Source organism: Mustelus asterias, chromosome 12, assembly GCF_964213995.1.
Source record: "Mustelus asterias chromosome 12, sMusAst1.hap1.1, whole genome shotgun sequence".
In the NCBI taxonomy this organism is placed as follows: domain Eukaryota; kingdom Metazoa; phylum Chordata; class Chondrichthyes; order Carcharhiniformes; family Triakidae; genus Mustelus; species Mustelus asterias.
Window position 1 is genome coordinate 83,574,472 of NC_135812.1, and position 14,799 is coordinate 83,589,270.

Sequence of the window (14,799 nt, forward strand, 5' to 3'; positions counted from 1 at the left end):
AAAGAGATACAAAAGTCTGAGGTCATGTACCAACCGACTCAAGAACAGCTTCTTCCCTGTTGCTGTCAGACTTTTGAATGGACTTAGCTTGCATTAAGTTGATCTTTCTCAACACCCTAGTTATGACTGTAACACTACATTCTGCACTCTCTCGTTTCCTTCTCTGTGAACGGTATGTTTTGTCTGTATAGCGCGCAAGAAACAATACTTTTTACTGTATGTTAATACATGTGACAATAAATCAAATCAAATCAAAAATGTGGAGACAGCTTTCCAGTATCCACCCTGTCAAACTCCCCCAGGATCTCATATGTTTCAGTAAGGTCACCTCTCGTCCTTTTAAACTCCAGTGGGTATAGGCCCAACCCACTCAATCTTTTTCACAAGATAAACCCTTCAACCCAGGAATGAGTCGAGTGAACCTTCCCTGAACTGCTGCTAATGCACTTGTATTCTTTTTGAAATAAGGAGACCAAGCATGTACACAGTACTCCAGATGTGCTTTCACCAAGGCCTGTACAGATTCAGTAAAACCTCCCTACTTTTATATTTTATTCCCCTTGCAGCAAATGCTAACATTCTATTTGCCTTTCTCATCACTTGCTGTACCTGCATACACTGAGTTCTGCAATCTCTCCCCATTTAAATAGTATATTGCACTTCCTGCCAATGTGACAAGTTCACATTTTCCCATATTATACTCCCTCTGTCAAATGTACCATGCATTCATCCCTTCAACCTAGAAGGGCAAGGGCAGCTGATGCATGGGGACACTATTGTAGTGTGCTGGGTTAATAGAATAGTTGTGGTAATAAGTGATGTAGACCATGATGTAACAGTGACATCAGCAATCATGTGTCAAGTCCATCAGACACTCAAGAGAGACGATGGAGCAGTCTGTACTCCTGAGAGACTCTGTAACTCATCTTATATATGGTGTTAATAAACCAGTTTGAAACAAGTACCAGAGTTAGACTACATTCTCTCCAGGTCAGATTGGCCATGTAACCAGCATATGAAACCTAGCAGCAGCCTGGTTGAAAGGGTTAATAATCACACAAGTTGAAAAATCACATAAGCTGCAAGCTGTAACTCAACCACACAGGAAAACTATGAGGAAACCAGAGGTCTTGATTAAAGCAGACCCAGATAAGTGTCAAGGACCATAAAACTCCTGGACTCAAACACACAGCATACACACAAGACCTTTATTGAATTATATACAGCTGCAGCTTGTTAGTGTCTGGTCTAACAAGAGACAGTGGGATCGGGGAGTTATTATACCACTGGTTAGAAAGATAACTGCATAATTGTGTTGAAAGAAATACGTGCTTGATGATCTAATTAGGTAGACGTGCACAAGTTGCAATTGGATAACCATATCCAAATGTTATGCATGATGTAAACCTAATCAGTAGTTGGTTGTGGATATAGATAACCTCTGGGCAGATGTACATTTTTGGTATGTGCTAATTTTTTGTAACTGGATCTTAACTATAAATATCTGTATAATTCCTGGATCAGGTGAACCACTCAGTCTGGGTGTTCAAAATAGTTGCACTGAAGTTGGAAGTATTTTTATTTTTCATAATTCTTTCAGACTAACCAGCAGTGTAATAATACTGGCAGAACCCTCCAAAGTTAATGATTTAAATCACTTTGTTGGATGGTTCCCAGCCCAGCACAACTTTCCAGGGGAAGCTAATGCGAGACAATTTCCAGGTAAACACTCACTTGGGAACCTCTGAGAGGAATTCCCAGTGCATCTTTGGGGTACTCCCCAAATCCAGCACTGGGAATGCAGGATGTTATGAGCCCATATCTTCGTTATTTCCTGAAATGTTTACAGGAATTTTGTCGTTCCAGTGAAGGAGGAGGTCATTCAACTCATCGAGTCTGCACCGACTCTTCAAAAGAACATCTTATCCCGGCCCTCTTTTTTCAGAAAGGGCAATGCTTTCACTCAAGGGCAGGAAGGAATGGACAATAAATGTTGGCCTTGCCAGCGACACCCTCATCCAGTGAACAAATACAAATAAAGTTCAAAAGAGAATGCCATGTTTGATTAATAAAGAAAGACCAGTCTTATTTTTGCTGGGGAAATGAAGCCTGAGCCAGAAGGGGCCAATTTTCACCTCACTCCCGTCCTATTTGTGCTAAAATGTTTGACATTTTCAAGGCCATGCACCAGGAATCTGGTCAAGTTGTGAAAGGCCTGCTCCAGATCTTGGTCTGAATTTTTTTCCTTGTCGGGTCAATGCACTTGGCGGGCCAGGAAGTGGGTGTGAATTGCGTTTACAGCCGTGCTTGGCCCCACAGCCCAATTCCATGTATGGGCCCAATCAGTTGCCACCAGCATGAAACATGCTCTCTGAGAAGGTTGAGCGCTGCCGGGAAGGGTGGAAAAAGGACAGGCGCTCAGGGTTGTGAAGGTGCAGGCAGGTGTTTCCACCAAGCTGCCTGGACCATCCTCAGGGAGCTGCAGTATTTTTCCCCTCACATTTGCACCAAAAAAATGCCATCTATTGTACAGAATCAAGCAACTGGCAGCATCGCACATAAACACTTCAACCCTCAAACATTTCCTTTAATTTCATCCTGGACATTTGATTCTGCCTTGGATCGGGACTGGTGGAAAAAATGTGAATGCCACTGGTCGATTTGCCTGTGTGCCAAGCGCAGACCATGTAAAATTAGAGTCAGTTGCATGTTCAATTGGCACACACACTGCCAACTCACATGCGCACCCATTAACAGAAATATCGCCCGAGGGCACCATGAGGCGGGGTTGCGCGCCTGATGTCTTCTCGTGCAAATTCATGCGAGTTTGGGTAGGACTTGCGCCCGCTCAAGCTCTGGCCGGTGGAAACATTGGGAAACTCCCTGACAACTATTCTAATTCAATGCTCATTTACTGGTGCACAAAGAGTAGCTTCTTTTTTAGAAAAATGAAGCCAGAGGGCGGAATTTTCCCCTCGTGCCCGCCATGGGAATTGTAGCGGGGGGACAGGACCATGCAAAAGTCCGTTGACCTCGGGCGGGATTTTCCGGTCTTGGGGCGAGCGCGGCTGGTAAATCCCGCCCAAAATGTCTGCAACTCTTACCACTTTGTGCAGCTGGGCAAGAAGAGTTGAAGTAGCTTAGCCACTGTCATGTTGATGAGTTTACAGGATGTGTGAAGCAACTGACTATAGTTTACATGGCAACAGGGTGAGGTAGCAAGTCTGACCAAGGGGGAATAGTTCTGAGGGCAACAGCAGGCGTGGAGGGTGTGAATGGAAGGAAGAGGAGCTGCAAAGAAGTGTCCCAGTCTGTAGAAACACATGGGAAGCAGAGAAGGGTTGCTAATGTTCGAGCTGAAATAGGGCCATTCAGAGCTAAGCAGAGAGTGGGAGAAATGTGAAAGGGACTTTTATTTTTGCACCCCTGGTGAGGCCATTAAAGAGAAAATCTGTAATGCCCAGCTCAGTCCTGCTCAATGCTTGTCTAATTTCCATCTATCATTTCTCACCTGCTGCTCAGAAATTTGCCTGAGCGCACAGACAGCCGGAAGAGAAGAGATCTTTCTGATGCTGACTTGGTTCAATGAGCCCATCTATCACTGTATAAAAGAATCTGGGCTTGACATTTAGCAGCCTGCTCCTTTGTCCATCCTGGACATGTGTTGCTTCAAGGTGCTACAGGCTGCCTTCAGCGAGTGGTGTCCCGCTAGTGTTTTGCACTCCCACTTAGGGTACTGCCTATCGGAAGAAGGATTATGCTGTTTGCGTTTCAATTATGTCCAGTCATTAAAAATTAACACAGCTCCCTGCTGAACAGATTGAATGAATGGGGCAGACATTCCAGCCTGCATGCTTTTGATACATTTGTCCCAGGATTTCAAACCACACTATAACAGTGCAAAGAACAAGAATTTCACTCAGTCATTTGACTTGTAGAAGAGCAGCTATTAGACTTCTGATTTGTCAGGTTACCCTTCTATGATTCAGCTGGTTACTGAAGTCAACAAGGAGGAACTGTTTCTATTGACAGAAGGATTGGTAACCAGAGGAAGACAACTGCAAAAGAACTCAGGGAGAGCAGAGGAGATTTTTGAAAACAGCATCGAGTTCTGATGATTTGGGATTTACTGCCCGGATGGCAGATTCAACAGTAACTTCCTAAAGGGAATTGGAAATTCGCTTGGAAAGAAAAGAAAAATTGTGGACAATGGGAAACAAGCAGGAGTGTGAGAATAATCGGATAGCTCCCTCAATGAGCTATCAGAGGAACAACAGGCTGAATGGCATCCTTAGTCATCCAAAGTTCACTTCAAACTTTACGACCATGGTGAATGAAATGCTCAATATAATCCCTGATTGCGAGCATTCAACAGAGAGAGTGCCATATCTGTCAACATCGTGGATTCTTTCTCCCCGAGGGGTTGCTTGTTGTCTACTTAGGACCTTAATGTTTTACTGCAATAGGGTTTGCATACCTTAATTTTATGAACTTTAAGAAGTGTCACGCACCTTCTCCAGTTTCTGCGTTTAGAGAGACAGATTCGAGCTATTGCTGGAAATGCAAATTACCTAATGTAATAATCATCTAAAAAAAACCCTGCTCTCATTCCCCTTCCAATGTTGCCCCCAGGACCAATTTTCATCTACCTCAGGAGATTGCAGCTCAAGAGCCTTTATCTATTACATCACCCCTCTGGGAGAAAGAATCCACGATGTTGACAGATATGGCACCCTCTCTGTTGAATGCGCACAGTCAGGGATTATATTGAGCATTTCATTCCCCATGGTCGTGAAGTTTGAAGCAAACTTTGGATGAATAAGGATGCCATTCAGCCTGCTGTTCCTCTGGTAGCTCATTGAAGGAGCTATCCGATTACTCTCACACTCCTGCTTGTTTCCCACAGCCCAATTTTATTTTATTCTTTTCAAGCAAATTTCCAATTCCCTTTAGTAAGTTAATGTTGAATCTGCTCCCATCAGCCATCGGGCAGTAAATCCAAAATCATCAGAACTTGGTGCTGATTTCAAAAATCTCCTCTGCTCCCCCTGAGTTCTTTTGCAGTTGTCTTCCTCTGGTTACCAATCTTTCTGTCAATAGAAGCAGTTCCTCCTTGTTGACCTCAGTAACCAGCTGAATCATAGAAGGGTAAATTTTGGAGGTAAAGTAGAATTAGACAATTTGTGGAGAATCACAAAATATTTCTGAATTTGAGGCATTATTTGAACAAGCACCATCACCTTAAATGTTGCTCCCAAATGTTACTTTTCATAGAATCATAGAAACCTTACAGTGCAGAAGGAGGCCATTCGGCCCATCAAATCTGCACTGACAATCCTACCCCACACCCTATCTCTACAACCCCACGCATTTACGACGCTAATCCCTCTAACCTACACATCCCGGGACACTAAGGGCTAATTTAGCATAGCCAATCGACCTAACTGGCACATCTTTGGACTGTGGGAGGAAACCGACACATACACAGGGAGAACGTGCAAACTCCGCACAGACAGTGACCCAAGCCGGGAATCGAACCCAGGTCCCTGGAGCTGTGAGGCAGCAGTGCTAATCACTGTGCCGCCTGAAGGAAAGGCTCGCCCAACATGGGGCTCGAACCCACGGCCCTAAGATTAAGAGTCGCTTGCTCTACCAACTGAGCTAGCCGTGCTTAAAAATCCAATTTAGCATCGAAGGATGCACTCAGATTTGAACTGAGTACCTCTTGATCTGTAGTCAAATGCTCTACCACTGAGCTATACCCCCTTTTGTTCTCAAAGAATTGAAAGAATCTGGATCGAGACCAACCAAGTAATCAGGTCTTTTTGGGTTAGAGATTTATAATAGAGCTACAGCTGTCTGCAACTTGTATTTGTCTTTAGTGTATTGTTTTCTCAGGATTGTGTGCCAATAAAATCAATCTCTATGGACCCTGTATAGAAGAGATCAATCATATGAATAATACCAGATACTGATTACAATATGAATATATTTTTACAATAGGTTTCTTTATTTACACAGTGGAGTCAATGGCATTGGACTTATAATTATCTAATTCTATTCCCATATCATTTAATAAATCACTTTGACATTTATTTTGCAACGTGTCACGAATGCTGCCCTGAGGCTTTCACATTTTCAAAAAGATTTGCAATTATATAGCGCCTTTCTCAGCCACTGGATGTCTGACTTTACAGCCAATGAAGTCCTTTTGAGGTCGCATTGTAGTGACAGCTAATTTCTGCACAGCAAGCTCCCATAAACAGCAACGTGACAATGATCAGATAATCTGTTTTTTTTTGTGGGATGTTTATTGAAGGGTAAGTATTGGCCAGGACACCGGTGATAAATCCCCGACTCCTCTTCAAGATAGTGCATTCCCCTGGGGGAAGAGACGTGGGGCAGGATTTTACTGCCTCGCTCGTCCCGAAATCGCAAAATTCCGCGCAAGGTCAATGGATCTTTCCGTGCCCCATCCCTCGACTGCTCCGATCCTCATAGCTGGCAGGCCAGTAAAATTCCGGCTGAGGTTTTGGTTTAAAATTTCACGCAATAGATTCTGGCGTTGCAGCATTCCCTCGATGTTGCACTGGAGTGTTAACTTTGGTTTTTAAGCTCGAGTCCTGGTGTGGGTCTTGAACACAGACCTTTCCGACTCAGAACTAACAACTGGGCACCCACCTTTTCCTGACAAAATGTTGATTGCATGCAGACACCTCTTAATACAGCACTTTCACTGCATCAAGGGGTAAGGCCAACAAATGATAAAGCCATTGTCATATTGAGTGGCCCCCAGATGATTATTCCTTGGACTGTTGTTCAAACTTTACAATGACTGATAATCTCCCTTTGCAATATATAGTTTATTTGTTAGTGTTACAAGTAGGCTTACATCAATGAAGTTACTGTGAAAACCCCCTAGTCGCCACACTCTGGAACCTGTTTGGGTACACTGAGGGAGAATTTAGCATGACCAATGCATCTAACCAGCACGTCTTTTAGACTGTGGGAGGAAACCGGAGCACCCGGAGGAAACCCAGACATATAATGTACGTATATATTGTACATTTAATGTACACTATATATGTATTTAATGCCTGCGGGAATCAACAAACTATGACTTGTTATGACATACATTTTTGATCCATGAGTGAGCGAATGAGCCGTGCAAGTTGCTGCGTAATCGGGGCAAGCTTCTGATTTTATTAAAAGATATCTGTGGAGCCAGAAGGAGCAGGGATCGGGAAACGGCTGGTGAGCGCCTGTTCAGGGCTCCCAACTCACCAATGAAGTGTAATGAGGCCCTCAAAATGGCTTCTCATGTTCTTGCTCGATGTTTGTATTTAATCTTCTCTTGTTTTCAGTGTCTCCTCCGCCCCCACCCCCCCCACCCCACCTCCCCACATCATGCCTCGCCTGCTGTTTCACTCGGCGATGTCCACCATTTTAAACTTCCGTCTTTGTCGCTGTCTCTTTTGCTTCTTTTGTAAGATTTACATATTTACACCTCAATAATACATTTGTTTTGTAAATGCAATCATGCATATTTATACAAGAGCACGTCCTGGGACTCAAGTGAGCGACATCACAGATGATCCAGAGGTAACTAAATGGATTTTCCATATTCAATATTTTTAAGTAGTATTTCCCCATGCACTTCCTGCCTGTCACACTTTGGGTACCAAATCACTTGGCTCAAATTCCTTTTCTCTGAGCGAAAAGTACAAACTCCACAAATCTATTTAGTTAGTTACTGTTGATAAGGGAAACACATACTTATTTTCCCAGATCCTGCAGCACAAAGAAATCATCCCTTTACTTTTATATATGGTACGGCATGAAATGTTTAACTTTATCTGATGTAATTTTCCCGAAAAGAAGCAAGCCAGGTCATTACGTTCAAGAGTCTATTTGCAACATGTTATTCGGGCGACAAATGAAATACCGTATGATTTTCAAAGTGGAATCTGTATATTTTGTAACACATGCTAAGTGGTCATAACAGCTACTGTTTATTCCTTCTCAAGTTCTCAGTATACATAATGATTATTTTATGCAAACTGACAGCAATCCTGGGAAAGATTCTAACATTATTCACGTTTAGAGGGAAATTGGAATAAAAATCACATTTAAAATGTTTCACAGAAAAGGTTTTGCTTAAATTGCAATAGGTGCTTTTGCAGGGAGATTCTGTTAATGTTGGAAAGAAACAAATACGACAAAATTGTTTCAGACATCGAGCCGCTGCCATTTTGGAAATAAAAACCAAGTACTTCAAAAGCTACACTTGTAATATGTGCCAAAATATATACAAGAAGCTATAGCAGGGATATCTAAACCAGGATCCATGTAAACTGTGGGGGCTGGTAATCTGGGCCTGAGGCAGCTGAGGTTTTTTATAAATAAAAGCAGGAACTGCTGGAAACACTCAACAGGTCAAACATGGACTGATAGAGTTAATGGGTGGAATTTTACAGCGTCTTCCGCTAGTGGGACTTTCCAGTCATGCCAAAGTCAATGGACTTTTGAATGGCTTGTCACATTTTCCAGACCTGCTCCCCATCCCACCATGATGGGGCCGGAAAATCCCGCCCAATGTTTCAGAACGATAGCCTTTCTTCACAACTGGGAGCTAATAGAGGTGAACAGCTTTTAAGTAAGTACAGAGCCAGGGAATCTCCTCCCATCCCATTCCCAACCTCCCCCCCTCCATGCCCAGTTCTCCATTGCACCAACAGGGTAACAGCCAATCCAGAACATGTCTCGATCAATGTGGCATGCAAAAGCTGGGACTTTATCTGTTGAAGGCCTGGGGATGCCTTCAGAGTTTGGGATGGAGGCCGCGAGTGATCCGCGGTCCCTGGAATACCACAGCAATGGGTGGGGGCAGCATCCATCAGATGGGTCTTCCTGCTTCATTGTGCTTGAGGAAGTCCATTTTCCAGCCAGTGTTCCGAGAGGCCCATCTTTTTCTTGAGGAGGTTCATCTTCTTTCTTCAATGGTGAGTCAGTGATGTCGGGCACCTTTTCAATATGGCACCAGATATGATGGCAGGATGCGCACCATCAAGCACACCCCATTATGGAAGATGGCAGCATACCCCCAGATGCACAATTAATTCTGCCAAGGATGGAGGATGTGGTGCGGTTTCCCTTCGGATTTTGCAGTGGGAAACGTTCCCTGCCCCCACCATTGGACTCAGTTCCAGATTAAAGTTTATTTATCAATCACAAGTAGATTGACATTTTACTGTGAAAATCCCCGAGTCTCCACACTTAGGCGCCTGTTCGGGTACTCTGAGGAGAATTTAGCACGGCCAATGCACCTAACCAGTACGTCTTTTGGACTGTGGGAGGAAACCGGAGCACCTGGAGGAAATCCACACAGACACGGGGAGAACGTGCAAACTCCACACAGACAGTGACCCAAGGCTGGGAATTGAAACCGGATCCCTGGCGCTGTGAGGCAGCATTGTTAACCACTGTGCTGCCGTGTCGCACATTGATTGGCGAGTTCTGCCTAATTAATTCATAGAGGTCGATCTGGTCTGCCGAAGATATAAAATATTGAGCCCTTTCTAAGAGCACGAAGAAAATCATTTTGTTAATTTAGTACAGACAACTTTCCTCCTCTGGTTAGTTATATCATGAGATCTGCCCTCCACCATTTGTAATTGCCTGTGCCTTAAGTATTCCGTTGTTAATGGCAGCAATAGTTACTGGCAGTAATAAAACCTGGAAGAAATAACAGTCCCAAAGTATAAGCTGATTGAATCATAATGGAGCACTGCCGTTGTGAATTGAAGGCAGTTTGGATGATGGAGATTTTATTCATCAACGATCCAAGCTATCGTCTTTCTCTCGGGTAGCATAGGCACATCACTTTCCAGCTCCCTGGTGTTTTTTATAAATTCAAACTTTGAGTGTTACAACATTATTCAATGAATTATACGTTTCCACCTCCAACGCAACTGGGTATCCACGGAAACTATTGTTTTTATGTTAACTGGTAATTCTTACAGATGTTAACAGTTATTTGATCTGGTTCCTTGTTGAAGGGCTATTAACCCATAATCTAGGTCCCTTGTTATTAAAGCATCATTTTGATCTCTGGGTGGTGTAGGACGTCAGCGTTCTTTCAAGGGTTCTGTGACCTGGCTACAGCAGATAGAGGGGGCAAGGTGGCACAATGGTTAGCACTGCTGCCTCACAGCGCCAGGGACCTGGGTTCGATTCCCGGCTTGGGTCACTGTCTGTGTGGAGTTTGCACGTTCTCCCCCGTGTCTGTGTGAATTTCCTTCGGGCGCTCCGGTTTCCTCCCACAGTCTGAAAGACATTCTGTTTAGGTGCACTGACCATGCTAAATTCTCCCTCAATCTACCCGGACAGGCGCCGGAGTGTGGCAACTAGGGGATTTTCACAGTAACTTCATTGCAGTGTTAATGTCAGCCTACTTGTGACACTAATAAATAAACTTAAAAAACAGATCTCTGCAGTTTTCACCATTTAGCGTAAGCATCTCTCTATCTTGTGACCATTATCATGTAATTTTCACAAATATTAACGCAAACACATTTGGATAAACTTGGTGAAATTCACTCATTGGAGTCAAAAGTGCATACACGTGCAATTTTGAAATGGAAACATTTTAAAACTTTTAGCTGGAAGGAATTTATTTTAATTTGTATTCTAATATTTCTCTACTGGTTCGATTCCAATTAAGAATGGCCAATTCCCAAAGATACGTAACCAACTTAGAATTTTGATTAAGATGGTTGCTGGGGTGACAGCACCAGAGAGATCAACATATCAGCTTCTTTGTTTACTTTTGGAAGTTACATTAGATTTGAGGCTATGCAATTCATCAAGGTCTGATCCCAGATCTGATGTAATGGGGCTTTAGCTGTTGTGCCCAGCACAACTGTACATGATGCAGCATGCCCCCACATCAGGTAAGATGACATTAGCTTCAGGAAATACCTTTGATTCGTAGTTTTGCAGGCCAATAACTGATATCGATTTGAAGAGGGGTGATGGTGGCCAGAGAGGTTTGTAATGATAGCCCCATGTTTCCTCGGAGTGGCAATCAGTGGCAAATTTCCACTCGATACCCACTTTCCTGCGATTAAATTGTAAACTGCCTGAATCGCCCGACCTTCCTGACTCAGGCTGGTGCGACAGGGGCCAACGAGTCTCCCTGGCTCCAGCGGCAAAGCATAAAAGGAGCGGTACAAAGAAGGACACATTCCTTTTGTACAGCAGTAGCTCCTGTAAAGCGGGTGAGTTAAAATGTCCATTGATAAGGGAGAAAGTGAGGGAATGGGATGTAGGGATGGGGGTTTGGACGTTGGGGGGGGTGGGGATCTGAACATGATGGCGAGGGGATCCAGTCATGCTGGGGGGACCTGAACATGGGGAGAATTTGAACATGGGGGGGGGGTGGGGGGGGGGGGGGGGTGGGGTGCGACGGAATCTGAACATCAGGGTAGATCTGGATGTCAGGAGCGCCGGGGGGGCGGGGGGCGGGGGGCGGTGGTCAGTCGGACATTGGAGAGGCTGTGGGCAGGTGTGTAGGGCCATGTTGGGTTGGGGGTCAGGTCAGGAGGTGTTGTTTGTGTCAGTGGGGTCAGGTTGGGCAGTAGGGAGGCTGGGTCAGCAGGGGATGGTAGGGCCAGTGTGGTGTTGGGGTTGTCAGATGGGGGAATGGGTAGGGAACCCTGTGTGGATGTGGGGTGGGATGTGTGGAATACCATGAAGGTGAGATGCTTGGTTGAGGGGAATGTGGACTGTCCCCTGTGGGTCATGGGTGTGGGGAGGTGTACCATGTGGGGCTCGGTCTGGGTGTCTAAAATAGTTATCTTGAAGTTAGAAGTGCAGTTTTGTCCTTTTAATTCTTTCAGAGTAACTATGAGGGTAAAACTGGCAGAACCATCTGACATTAGCAACTTAAATCATTTGTCGGATGGTTCCCAGTGCATTGCAATTGTCCAGATGAAGTTAGCACTTCTGGACAATTGCTGGGTAAACACTTATCTGGGAACTTCCAAGAGAAAGGAAGTTATGAGAATGTCTCCTCTCACCAGGGACAGCTAATGTGGTTCCACTTTTCAAGAAGGATTGGTAGAGATAAACCAGGCAACTACAGACCAGTGAATCTCACATAGGGAAACTATTAGAGAAAATTCTAAAGGAGAGAATTAATCTCCATTTGGAGGGGCAAGGCACAGTTTGATCAGGGATAGTCAGCATGGCTTTGCCAGAGGGAAGTCATTCCTAACAAATTTGGTTGAACTTTTTGAGAAGGTTACAGGGTGTCGCAATGAGGGTAGTGCAGTTGATGTAGTTTATATGGATTTCAGCAAAGCCTTTGACAAGTTCCCACATGGGAGATTGCTAAAAAAGGCAAAAGCACATGGGATCCAGGGTAACTTGGCAAGATGGATCCAAAACTGGCTTAGCGGTAGGAGACAGAGCGTCGTGGTAGAAGGCTGTTTGTGAGACTGGAGGCCGATGTCCAATGGCATACCACAGGGACCTGTGCTAGGTCCCTTCATTGTTTGTGATGTCTATAAATGACATAGATGAGAATGTGGGGCGGGATAATAAGTAAGTTTGTGGATGACCCAAAGATTGGTAGGGTTAATAGAAAGGAAGAAGGTCAAATTGCAGGAAGATATAGATGGATTGGTCAGATGGGCACATCAGTGGCAGATGGTATTTAACCCTGAAAAGTGTGAAGTGATGCTCTTTGAAAAGAGTAACAAGGCAAGGGAGTATTTAATGAATTTCAGGACACTAGGAAGCTCAAAAGAACCGAAGGATCTTGTGGAGCTTGTCCACAGAATGCTGAAGGTGGCAAGACAGGTTAATAGGGTGGTTAAGAATCATGGCATAGATTATAAGGGCGGGGAGGTTATATTAGAGCTGTATAGAACTTCGGATTAGGCCACAGCTGGAGTACTGTTATGCAGTTCTGGCCGCTTCACTAAAGGAGAGATGTGATTGCACTGGAGAGGGTGCAGAGGAGATTCACCAGGATGTTGCCTGAGATGGAGCATTTGACCCATGAAGAGAGGCTGGTTAGGCTCAGGTTGTTTTCTTTAGGGCAGATGGGTTTGATTGAGGTATATAATGTTATGAGGGGTCTGACAGGGTGGATATGAAGTAGCTGTTCCGCTTAATTGAAAGGTCAATAATGAGGGGGAATAACTCTAAGGTGAGGGGCAGGAGGTTTAGAGGGGATCCGAGGAAAGATTTTTTACCAACTGGGTGGTGGGTGTCTGGAATGCATTGCCTGGGAGGGTGGTAGAGTTGGAAACCTTACAACCTTTATAAAGCATTTGGAAGAGCACTTGAAATGTTATAGTTTAGTTTATTTATTAGTCACAAGTAAGGCTTTCATTAACACTGCAATTAAGTTACTGTGAAATTCCCCGAGTCGCCACAGTCCGGCGCCTGTTCAGGTCAATGCACCTAACCAGCATGTCTTTCAGAATGTGGGAGGAAACCGGAGCACCTGGAGGAAACCCATACAGACACGGGGAGAATGTGCAAACTCCATACAGACAGTGACCCAAGCTGGGAATCGAACTCGGGTCCCTGGCACTGTGAAGCAGCAGTGCTAACCACTATGTTACTGTGCTGTCCACATCATAACAGTCAAGGCTATGGGCCAAGTGCTGGAAAGTGGGATTATTATAGGTGTAATGTTGTTTTGTCAGTGCAGACTCGGCACTGTGCTGTCATACAGTACAGTGCTGAAGGACCTCTTCTGTACTGTATGATTCTATGGCCAGGATTCTCTGATCTCGTCCGTTTCACCATCGATGCCAGTGAGAATGGAGAATTTGGCCTGCAGCCAAATCTCCATTCACTGCAGTGGGACTGGAGAATCCCAACCACAACCAAATTGTTGGAGAATTCCAGCCTATGATGTTGACAAGTCTGCTTTACAGTTTACCTTCTATCAAGGCAGGAAAATGTATATTAAAGATCATAGGGTAGAATTTTCCCAGCTTCGTGCAGGCATGTGGGGTAGGAAAGTCCTGGAAAATGACATCAGGTCGGGATTCCAATGTGATCCTGCCCTCTTTCAGCTTTCCTCCGGGAGGATTGCAAGCCAATGGGCATCATTGTGGGGCAGCAATTACTGTGATTAAAAAGGCAATTGAGAGCATTGTAAATCATGAATTCCTTCTTCCCAACAACGCACGGATTCCATGCCAGGGTCAATGAGGTGAGTGTACAGTGCATGGAGCATCTTCAGTGAAACTGACGAGATGGGATGAGCTTTGATCAGTTTCACAGAAGAGCTCCAGCCATGATCATTATTGAGAGATTTCTGTTCAAAGTACTTATCGCCTTAGTACTACCACTGCTTGACAAGTCGCTGCCTTGGAAGGCCCTTTATCACTTTGCGCCCCTTTAGCTGCACATCCCTGTTACCAGCCTTCACTGCACAGCCTGGGAGCAGCTTACACAGGACCATCTTCCACCTCTGATGAAGGATAAGAACAGAAGCCATGCTACTGCCAAATGCAGCAACAGCAGCAGGAACACCAACTGCTTTCTCCTCAACCACGTGCCCTTCCACAGGGCATAGAGGATGGACACGAAGATAACCCTCCAAGCAACTCACCATCCTGACTTGGAAAAATATCACTGTTCCCTCACTGAGAGCTTCTCATGGCCACTGGGGCTGAGGTGCGCTTATGAAAACGAGTGTTGATCTTAAACCGAGAGACTACCTAGTGAAAATCTGCGATATTTCCAACAATACAATTCCTAAGAAGGTGATTT

The 14,799-nt window shown here is 44.6% G+C and overlaps 1 non-coding gene across 1 annotated transcript; it reads right to left on the reverse strand.

Moving 5' to 3' along the window:
• Window positions 1-5,694: 5,694 nt before the first annotated feature.
• On the reverse strand, window positions 5,695-5,766 carry trnac-aca (transfer RNA cysteine (anticodon ACA)). Its single transcript has one exon. It is a non-coding gene; the product is annotated as a tRNA-Cys (tRNA).
• Between the last annotated feature and the right edge of the window lie 9,033 nt (window positions 5,767-14,799).